The following is a 12,018-nucleotide window of genomic DNA, read 5'->3' on the forward strand; positions in this document are numbered from 1 at the left end:
TTTGGGAGAATAAAAACAAAATTAGTGGATTTTGAAGACTCACTGCACCCAAAGTATATAAGTTTTATTCCACCCCTCTGCCATAAAATCTCTCAGGGAGAAGCCATGCTGGGGAAACTCTACTGCCCCCTAGTAAGAGGAAGCTCATTCTTGGCTAGTCAGAGGAATGTGTAAGCATGGGTTGAAATGCCCACCCTTCACAACAACATACATTTAAGGCAGGAGCCTGTCCTTGTACCAATACAAGACTCCATCATCCAAGTTTCAGTATCTCTGCCGTAGAGAACCCCGCATTTCAGTCTAGTCAATAGTCTTAGAATAAAAAATATTTTCCAAATATTGGGTAAAAGTATGTTTGAACTCTACTCTAGGACCTGCTGTAACCAGACTTCTGCAGGATTACATGTAAAGCAGCAATCACATGAAAACATGAGATGTGTTTTTTAAGAAAAATATTGATCTCAGTGAAATGCTGAGAGCTGTGAGCCTGTGTCTGGCTGTCATACTTTGTGCCCTCCAGAGAGATTTTGAAAAGGAGATAGTCATTTTTATTTAATGTCCTCCAACAAATCATTAACATATGCATTCTTAAAAGAAACGTAACTAGTTATTTAAAGTTAAACGTAACTAGTTATTGCCCTTCCTCTCCCAAGATGCCACCAAATGCCTTATCCACTCTCTGATCATCTCCCGCCTGGACTACTGCAACCTCCTCCTCACTGGCCTCCCCCACTCTCATCTCGATCCCCTTTGTTCCGTCCTTAACGCTGCAGCTAGGCTTATTTTCCTCTCTCGCCGCTCCTCTTTTGTCTCCCTGCCTCTACCTAGCCCTTCACTGGCTCCCATTCCCCTTCAGAATCCTCTTTAAGCTCCTCACACTCACCTACAAGGCCCTCGCCAACTCCACTGCGCCCTACATCTCCACCCTCCTCTCTATTCATGCTCCATCCCGCCCTCTCCGTTCTGCCTCTGACCGTCGCCTCTCTTCCCCCCTTATAACCTCCTCCCACGCGCGTATCCAAGACTTCGCCCGCGCTGCCCCCCTCCACTGGAACAAGCTCCCTCCCTCCATCAGAACTTCCCCTAATCTGTTCAGTTTCAAACGGGCCCTAAAAACCCACCTTTTTCTTAAAGCCTTTCTGTCTCCCACTTAACTTCCTACCTTATCTTCTGCCTCCGTCCCCCTACTCTCCCCTGCGTCTCTCTGTCTGTCCACCCCTCCCCTTAGATTGTACGCTCCTCTGAGCAGGGCCATCTCTCCTCCTGTTTCCACCACTTCTAACTCTGCTCTCCAGCTACTTAGCCCTCCTCCTCGAGGGTCCTCCACCCCACGTCCACTCTTGCTCCCTCCTCCCCCCTGGGGGTCTCCCTGTCTTCCGCGCCCTCCTTCTTGGGCCCCGTCATTTGCGGATCCTCCCTCCCCCTTCCCCGCCCTCTCTAGCTGTGCATTGAGCTTACTGAGTTGCTGTGTTTACTGTACTGTGCTGTATTGTAATTTTGTTTGTCTCTGTACGGCGCTGCGGATGCCTTGTGGCGCCTTATAAATAAATATTAATAATAATAATAATAATAATAAAGAAAAAAATAAATCTTCTATGCACGGGAGGGCTGGCAAATGTTAGCCCAGGGGCATGACCCGACTCAGCAGCCTATTTAAATGGGAAAAAAATGCAGGTGGTCCAGTGACCCAGCCCAAGCTAGCCCACTATGGGACCAGCCCCCCAGCCCAGCCTGCCCCTGCTTCTATGTGGGATTGCTGCTTTAAGCTGCTATCTCAGGGGTGTTTTAAAATTAGAGATACTCACTGACCCCTGTGTTTTGGTTTTGGATCTGGATTACCTTCGGGTTTTGGTTTTGCCAAAATCACCCTTGCGTGTTTTGGTTTTGTTAAGCCATTTTTTGCAAAATTCCATTTTTTGGGCTAAAATCACATAATTTAGGTATTATTGTGTACCTACATTATTATTAACCTCACTAACACTAAATTCCAGTGATTTCCATTCTATTTTTACCATCTCACAGGTCACAATATGCTTTTCATACACTTTCAGCCAAATACTGCAGCGATCTGGCTGGATGGTAAGCGACAGAGCAATGACTCAAACACACGGCAGGTCCTAGCACATCTAGGAAACATTGCAACGAGCGCTCCACCTGTTTCTTGGATAAGTGAGGTAATTCTACAGCTAATATATTGCAACTAGAGCTCCACCTGTTTCTTGGATAAGTGAGGTAATTCTACAGCTAATATATGGCAACAAACGCTGAACCCCCCAGGGATGCGTGCTTTTATCAGACACACACCAATCCAGGGTGCCAGACAATGCACTAAAAGGAGCTATTGAAATTCACAGTAAAAAGCCAGTTCATCAGTGAGCTTCAAATCGCCCCAATGAACTGCTTTAAGGACACTATTTGGTTTGCCAGGAATCGCCTCATCTTGAAAAGGGAGAAGATGACCATCCAGGACTGTCACAGGCTGATCCACAGCCTACTAAGAGATTATAACACCATTGACAGTCCTGTGGAAGACGAAGATGATTAATTTTCTGTCTCCCTCTACTCTTTCTCCCCCTATGTGTCTGTTTATTCAATATAACACTGTTGAATTTGCCTGCAAATTCTACAGACAAGCCTACTTGTCTTCTTCATTTTAGACTCTTAGCAATGGAGCACTCGTCTTTGGGTGTATATTATACCGTACACTTATTAGTGCAAATTAATTAAGAAAAAAAGCCTGCAAAGACTTGTAGATAAATAAAAATGACCAAAGCACCTTTTCTCTTTGGGTGTATATGAGCCCCTACAATTATTAGTGCAAATTAAGAAAAAAAGCCTGCAAAGACTTGTAGATTAATCCAAATGACCAAAGCATCTTTTCTCTTTGGGTGTATATTCCACCCTACCCTTATTAGTGCAAATTCAGAAAAATACAGTTTAATCCCTGCTAGGCCCTCCCTAAACAAGCTATCAATGCCCTAAAGGCATGTTAGACCAACATTGCTGTGAAGTGAATTCTATACTGTCAAGATGATGTCGTCATCATCTTCAGCATCATCCTCACCCTCATCAGTGTGTACATCATCATCACTGACTATTAATTATCTCCGCTGAAATCCGCCACTAGAGAAGTGTCAGTACTTGGATGTATTTTCCGGTAAAGGCCTTTCTCGTGGAAGATGTAGTTCATTTTGATGAACTTCATCTTTTCCACATTTTTAGGAAGTAACCTCCTACGTTGATCACTGACAAGGTTCCCGGCTGTGTTGAATACTCTTTCTGAGTACACACTGGAGGGTGGGCAGCTTAGGTATTGCAAAGCAAGTTTGTACATGGGTTCCCAAATGGCTTGTTTTTCCTCCCAGTATGGAAAGGGACTGTCTGACATTTCCATATCAATTAACTGTTGAAAATTATCCTCCACCATCCTTTGCATGTTAATAGTAGGATTGGATGGAGTTATGGCTGAAGTCAGACATTTTTTGGTAAAATCTTTCAAACCAGCCCAGTTGTCAAACTGTTGTGGTCTGCCAGCTGCGTCTTCCCTGCTTCTCTTTGGAAAGTGCAATTTCTTACGAGCAGCAGCTGCCTGACAAACTGAAGGAGGAGACATCGTCAAGCCAAGGCCCAGTTCAGCAGTCAACTTGCTGACCAAGAGCCTCTTGCAACTGTTCAGATCTCGGTCATTTGGAAGCATAGAATTGATGTAGGTCTTAAACCTCGGATCAAGCACAGTTGCCAAAACATTGTGATACGATTTCAAGATTTTAATAACTCTTGGATCATTGCAAAGCGAATTAAGTACTTGATCTACAAGGCCAACATACTTTGCGGAATTGCTTTCTTTCATCTCCTCCTTCGGTTTGTCAAGCTGCTTTTCCAAAAGTCGAATTAAGGGAATGACTTGGCTCAAGCTAGAACTCACTTCACATGTCACAACTTCAAATGGTTTCAGCACCTTGCACAGCACAGAAAGGATTCTCCACTGTGCAAGACTGAAATACATCCCCCCTCCTTTCCCAATGTCATGGCTTGTGCAATATGCTTGTATGGCTTTGCGCTGTTCTTCCATCCTCTGAAGCATGTACAGGGTGGAATTATACCTTGTTACCACCTCTTGTTTAAGTTGGTGGCAGGGCAAATTAAATTGTTTTTGGAGCTGCTGCAATCTCCTACGTGATGTGGCAGAATGAAGGAAATGTCCCGAAATTTTACGGGCCACTGAAAGCATCTCCTGCACCTCACATTATTTTTCAAGAAGCTTTGCACCACCAAGTTTATTGTGTGAGCAAAACAGGGAATGTGATGGAATTGACCCAGCTGTAATGCTCGTACAATATTGTTGGCGTTATCAGAAATAACATATCCTGGGGAGAGTCCAAGTGGTATAAGCCATGCATCAATGACATCCCTTAGTTTTCGTAACAAATTATCAGCTGTATGCCTGTTAGTGAAGCCGGTGATACAAAGAGTAGCCTGCCTGTGAGAAATGTTACGTAGTAGTGTACATGCTGCTGCTGTTCCTGCTTGTGAAGGCGAATGACCAACCCAGTGGGCTGTCACAGTCATATAATCTTTGGCTTGACCACTTCCACTTGTCCACACATCTGTGGTTAAGTGTACAGTGGGTAGAATGACATTTTTGAGCCCAATTAGTACATTTTTACGAACATCTTGGTACAGGTGAGGAATAGCTTTTCTTGAAAAATGGTGTCGCAATGGAGTTTTGTAACGGGGACACAAAACATCAATTAACTGTGAAAAACCTGCTGCATATATAGTGAATATTGGACGCAGATCTAACACTAGCATAGTCGCCATGGCGTCTATGATCCGCTTTGCGACTGGGTGACTGCTGTCATACTTGCTTCCTCTAGCAAAAGATTGTTTCACAGTTAATTGTTGTAAAGTACTAGTGCTTTTCTTTTTGGGCTGCTTATAGAAGGAAGATTCACCCCCAGCAACAGAAACAGCAGCAGCAGTGGGACTAACGCTCAAGAATTCTTCAGAGGAATCAATTATAGTGCAGGAGTCATCGAGCCTTACCAAGTTGGATGCAGGGCTAACTCCGATCGCTACTGAGGATATTGATGAGGACGGTGTTGTGGGTGTAGATTGCAGGTGCCGGCATGTAGGTGAGAGAAGGGTCCTAGCTGATGTTGGACTGCTTGTTGTTATTTTGTTTACCATAACTTTCAGCTTTTCCCAACACCTTGCCATGGCGTAACATGGATGAGGTTCCAAGATAGTTAAGGTCCCTCCCTCGACTGACTGTGGCTTTATATACACTACAAATGGCTATACAACTGTTGTCAGGATTTAGGCAGAAATAATTCCACACATAAGAAGTGGCTTTTTTGGTCTTATGTCCAGGCATGACAATGGCCTTCTTCTTGTCATGTGACAGAACTGCTTCCACTGGTGCAGGACTTACACAAACAACCTCATCCTCATCAACATCCTCATTAGCGCCCTTGTCGGCTACACAAATATCCCCCTCTTCCAATTCCAAAGTGGCATCCTCAATTGGTGTATCACTGGAAGGGGGGATTTGACACCCCAAACACTTTGTAGTGCAAATTCAGAAATATACTGTGCTGCTATATTACAATTTCAGCAGTCAGCAAATACAGCTTTTTTAGAAGGGGGGATATGACACCCCAAACACTTTGTAGTGCAAATTCTGAAAAATTCCTGCTCTATACTGCTCTATTCTGTGACCTAACTCTTCTCTGTCCCTCTCTCAAATGGAGCTAAATCGCCGTGGAGGCGGGTATTTAATCATTCTAAAACTCGCGAGATCCGACGATGTCACAATGACATTTTGTCTCGTTTTGGAAACCGAATAGGCGCGAGAGTACCGAGCCGGCTCAGCTCTGTACTCGGAACCCCGAAGTTCGGGTGGGTTCGGTTTCAAGGAAACTGAGCCCGCCCATCTCTATCTAAAACACTGGCTCATGTGACATCAACCCTTTCAATATGCTAAGCTATAAAAAAAAATATCCTTTTTGTTTTTTAGTTTATGAAATAATTTGTATTATGTGTAAGCCAATTATTTTTATTTTACCCCGGGTTCTACAGCTATACCACATGTGTTCACATTGCAAATTGAAATAATTAAAATGTAACTTTTTTACAAGTTAAAATATACATGATGTATCTCCTCCTGTCTCCAGCTCAGGATGCCGGATACTTTGCTGCTGAGATGGCCCCTATTGAATTAGAATCAGAGAAAGGGCCTGTTAAAATGGAGAAGGATGAGCCCCCGAGACCACAGACCACCTTGGAGGGTTTGGCAGAACTCCCCTCTGTGTTCAAGAAGGACGGTGTGGTGACCGCTGGAAACTCAACAGTGAGAGAGAAACCGTAATGTATTTGCATCAGTAAATTATTTCCATCAGAGATCCAGTTTCTGGGTGATCTCTTCTCTTTTTAAGGCTGAATGTTACTTGCATTATGTTGTCTGACGCTGAGCACTGAAAGAATAGGGATTGTTGATCTGTTAAACAAAATGGAAACAACTCACAAAGTCTGCTACCGGTGGCACTATACACCAAATAAATGGAATGAATTGTTTCCCACAAACTTTCAAACCTATTTCGTTGGCCTTCCCCAAGATATCATTATTATGGGACAAAACACACAGAATTCACAATTCCATGATGAAACTTTGGATTCCTAAATACGCATGGGTCTTCCTCCTTTCCTATTCCCCTCAAAATATATATAGACACTCAACGAAATTTGTCTCCCTCTTACTGCTCCCACTGATACTTTGATAAACGTTTAGAACAAAACTAATTATCCAATTGGCTGACTAGGTTACAGCCTATAATGCAAGGCTTTTTTTTTGGGGGGGGGGGTTGCAAAATCATGATAGAGGTATAAACCTACATTTTTGTGTGGGCGCTTGAGTCATAGCATGATTGGATGTTTAATTCTTAATTAACTCAGGAAACACCTCTCGGGAATCGCCTTCTTTTAGTATACCGTATTTCCCCATGTATAGGACGCTCCACTGTATAAGACGCACCTATATAAATCATGTGAAAAAATTGAGGATAAACATTATCCTCAATTTTTTCACAGAGTATTTGTGCAGCTTATACAGAGGAGAGACAACGCTATAGTGAATTCTGACTTACCCTAGTCAGATGCTTCCTCTGTCTGGTAAAGTCTTCTGTCTTCTCTCTGTCAGATCCTGATGTTGGAAATCCGATTAAGGTCCTCTCTGCGATGTCCGGATGTCCTCTCAGGACCTTGTCAAGGTCCTGAAAGGACATCCAGACATCGCAGAGAGGACCTTAATCGGGTTTCCAGCATCAGGATCAGACAGAGAGAAGACTTTACCGGACAGAGGAGTCATCTGACAGGGTAAGTGTTACTACCCCTGTATAAGACGCACCCAGTTATTAGACCCAAAATTTTGGAGAAAAAGGTGCGTCTTATACATGGGGAAATACGGTACTTTGTATACCTCATTTACTCAGGTGTTTGTTGTGGAAGATGCCTGTACCTATGTGCTACAGCTCAGTGATCACTATTCTTTGTCCTCGGACCCTCAGTCAGCTGTGTATCATAGTAGGCACTTATTGATTAATCATAGTTTAGGTGGACGGAACATATGCAATTCTGACATAATTATATTTAAAATGTCTTTGTAACTTGATAGAACTATCTTATTACAGTTCTAAACTCCTAGAGCAATAATAACACACATTGTAATAACAATAGCTAAATTTGTTTGCAATATTCCAAATAATTTTACACTTACTTACCCTTTTATGCATTTTGTTTTGTTAACTCCCCTATGCCACCAATGGCCGTTTTACATGAAATTAATACTTAATTTGACATATATATATATATATATATATATATATATATATATATAATTATATTTACAGTCACAGGTGAGAATGTAATTTTGTACAGTATTTTTACATTTACACTCCGCGTTCCTGCCTTCTCACATGTGAAAGATTATATTTATACATATTAATGCAGGGCGCTACAAATCATCTAGATCACTTACCTGGAGAGGCTTTAGGAGGAGAGAGTACAAACTGTCTCGGATAATATATTCCCCAAAATTCTTTATTTATGATTTGTGATGACATTTACAAAACCTCAAAAATGGTAAATAAGCCTATAACCACAGGTAAGGTTTGCGTTGTTTGGTGATCCCTTACTGTCGTATTTTGGTACATGGATCCTGTAACAAAGATTCTGCGCTGTAGGGGATCTCCGATGGAGCTGGCGTAGTTATTGTAGCCAGTGAAGAAGCCACCAGAAAGCACAAGCTCACCCCGCTTGCTAGGATCGTGGCCTATCACGTGTCTGGATGCGATCCCAGGATCATGGGCATTGGTAAGGATAAATTCTGGGGTTGGCTTAGGGCCTTATTATTCAATTGGCTGAATAGGTTGCAGCTTATAATGCAAGGCTTATTTTTTTTGGGGGGGGAGGGGGGTTGCAAAATTATGATAGGGAGAGGTATAAACCTGCATTTTTGTGTGGGCGCTTGAGGATAAGCGAGTAGGAGAAACTAGGGCGGTGAGACGCAGAGGTGACAGACCCCTCACCCTTCACATCTTCACCCACAGTAGTACTCATTCATGCCTCCATTCTACAATTCTGATTTTAATGAAACAGACATGAGCGACAAAGATAGTAGTGACCCTTTTAAAAAGCCAAGTAGAGCCGAGTTTCGTAAACATGGGAATTGGTGGTGGTGGATGATGGTGATGGATGCCGGAATTCCAGTTTTTTGAGACCTTTTTGTGACATTTTAGAGCACAGTTAATGTTAGTATAAATCTGGCGTAGGATGGAGAAAATATTACAGTTTGTCACCAGGGGTCAATGATTTTTAGTAAAAATATTTGCTGCAACGATAATAACATTAGAAAAGTACATGTATAAATGTAATAATGAATGTTGAATAAAAAAAAAAAATGAGGCACAAAGTAAGCCATACATTATAAAACCCACATTAATATAAAATAAATAATTAAATATTGACCATCTTACCCAATAAATAGAACACCTTGTAAAGTGATACCACTCTACAAAATTAATAAAATTGTCCAGCTGAAAAAGTGGTCTCATTCAGCAGGATAATGCCCCCTGCCACACTGCAAATATTGTTCAAGAATGATTGGAGGAACATGACAAAGATTTCAAGGTGTTGACTTGGCCTCCAAATTCCCCAGATCTCAGCCCGATCAAGCATCTGTGGGATGTGGTGAAAACACAAGTCCAAGCCATGGAGTCCACATCACAAAACTTACAGGACTTAAATATTCTGCTGCTAACGTTATGGTGCCATATACCACAGGACACCTTCAGAGGTCTTGTGGAGTCCATGCCTTGATGGGTCAGAGCTGTTCTGACAACATGAGAGTGGCCTACACAATATTAGACAGGTAGTTTTAATGTTGAGTCTGACTGGTGTAATATCCGTGTTTGGGAAGCCTGGCTGCACCTAAGGATGAATTTGTAATGAACTTAAAAAGTGGTCAGTAGTCACCTACGCTGCCTGTTTATTTACAGGTATCTAATAAAACTACCCTCCCTACTATATCTTACACACATGTATCTACTAGATAGCAGCCACCTAAACCAACAGTGCATGCTTGTATTATCTCATAACTTGCTATTATGATGTATATCAATATTTTTCAGTAATGATAGAATACTAATATACACAATCTGTTTATTTTTATTTGAACATACTTTAGATGAATTTAATGAATTCTTATGAATCCATGTGATTAATGTGAGGTATTAGTGGTGCTGTCACAGAATATTCACTAGGCAAATGTGTTGATAATGGGTGTAAGTGTATTTGGCATAAACGTGGCATATATGCTACCGATGCAGATATGGGACTGGGAAATATTTAATGGATCTATTACATTTTCTTTGCCATTTGACTTCATTTTCTAGGTCCCGTTCCCGCCATTAGTGGAGCACTTAAGAAAGCTGGACTGACACTCAATGACATGGATCTCGTGGAGGTAATGTAACGTTGTAGACATTTACCTATGTATGCGCAGAGACGCCTGTCAAGAAGGATATCTGTTGCGTCCTCGAGCCCTGGTGCTGCTGGTGATGATTATCAGCAAGGACCTTACCAGTGTTTTTTTAATAAATAGAATGAAATAATTAAGAAACAAACAAACAAAAAAAGCGTGAACCTCTCCTAAAAGTGGGACCAGCAATAGTGATCATAGCCTAGGGTGGTAGTGGCAATGCTGGGGAGATGAACTCACTGGGCGTCCCACCGAGAAAGGCTCTACCAGCAGTAGGCTATGACAGGCCAGGCTGGCGTCAGTATAAAAGGGAAACCCACAGTTTGGGATCCCCCTGTCAAAATGTCAACCAGCCCTAGGCCATATGGACATTGAGCCTGCAAAAAAATGTCCCCCCTCTCTTAGGAAAAACAGCCAAGTGCTGAAAGCACTAGAGCTCTTCCCACACGTCTGGGGTGGTGGGTGTGGAGTAATAAATAATTAATTGAAGCAAATCTATTTTATTTTTTCTGGTGCACTACTGGTCCCAACAAGCGTGGTAATCGTTAAAACGTTAATCGTTAAACCACAATTCCGACAGGGAGGAGACCTACAAATAAAAATCAAATTTAGTAAAAACCGATTTCAATATAAATAAGACTTACCTGAAAACCGACGCTGCCCATCTCCGATGGCCCCAGCATGCTGACCGCAACTGATTCCGAACGAAGAGGTAGCCAGCACTACACTGTGACGTCATCGCAACTTGGAATAATGTTAATTTTAAGCGCCAATGTCGGGTTAAGTGTTTAAACACTTAACCTGCGGGGTCCCGGTTTTCAGGTAAGTTTATTTATATTGAAATCGTTTTTTTACTAAAATCAATTTGTAGTTGTAGGTCTCCTCAGGGTCGGAATTTTCATCATCGAAAATCCTTACCCAACCCCTAACAAGTCCTGGCACCCCTAAACAGCTTAAGTATGATGGCGCTTGTAGAACTATGAGTGCCAGCATACCCATGGCTACAAAAGCATGCTGACTTTGTGAAGACTATACTTACACTTTAATAATATTAATATTAAAGAAGTAATTGGTATTATATAACAATACCACAGTTTTAAATCATGTTTTATTATTTCCATTGATAGGTGCATGAGGAATTTGCTGTCCAGTACTTGTCGGTGGAGAAAGTTTTGGACCTGGACCGTGAGAAGACAAATGTCAACGGAGGATGTATTGCCCTGGGGCATCCCGTGTCTGCGTCAGGGGCAAGAATCATTGCTCATCTCACCCATGAAATGAGGTGCGTCTCGTCGGCTTATCCATTCCATTCACAAAATATCAAAATGCATTTGTATAGGTGGCGGTTAATGATTTTATTATGGTAACGTTTATTTGCAGCCTTTATGTAGTATATGTGGAAAATAATTACATTTATATTTTTAAATAAAACTTTCTGTCTCCAGGCGTCGTGGTGCTAAATACGCAGTGGGATCTACCTGCATTGGTGGAGGTCAAGGTATCGCCATCATTCTGGAGAATGTTTAAAATCTCTATCTACAATGCAGAAATCAAAGACCAATGAGCGTTTGTAGCAAATAAATGACCAACTGTTATAAGGCAACACATCGTGGACGACTGTGCATGACCAGGTGGTTAAACTGTAAAATGCCAGATAAAATATACAGCTATGGATTATGAAAAGAAGATCTGTTACTTCCCACAACACAATACATGAGTTATGCTATACTACATTTGTATTTATCGTAACAATAAAACACCTCGTAAAAAGACTGCCATGCCATACCCTGGACTACTATCATCTTCAGAATCTTATTCTTATTTGTATTCTCATTTCACAACTAGTTTTGTAGATTCTTAGATGGGGTCTAGTTCTGTTAAATTTACATCTTGCCTTTGCAAACTGTAGACAATTTAGACAGGAGGCAACACATCTGAAAGCATCATAAGTGAAGCTGTGACACTGTATGTTCTCATATATT

General features: G+C 41.8%; 1 pseudogene; it reads left to right on the top strand.

The window, feature by feature from the left end:
- LOC142101336 (3-ketoacyl-CoA thiolase, mitochondrial-like) overlaps window positions 1–11,808 on the top strand; it is a 38,999-nt pseudogene extending 27,191 nt beyond the window's left edge.
- Window positions 11,809–12,018: the final 210 nt, after the last annotated feature.

Source organism: Mixophyes fleayi, chromosome 1, assembly GCF_038048845.1.
Source record: "Mixophyes fleayi isolate aMixFle1 chromosome 1, aMixFle1.hap1, whole genome shotgun sequence".
Classification (NCBI taxonomy): Eukaryota; Metazoa; Chordata; class Amphibia; order Anura; family Limnodynastidae; genus Mixophyes; species Mixophyes fleayi.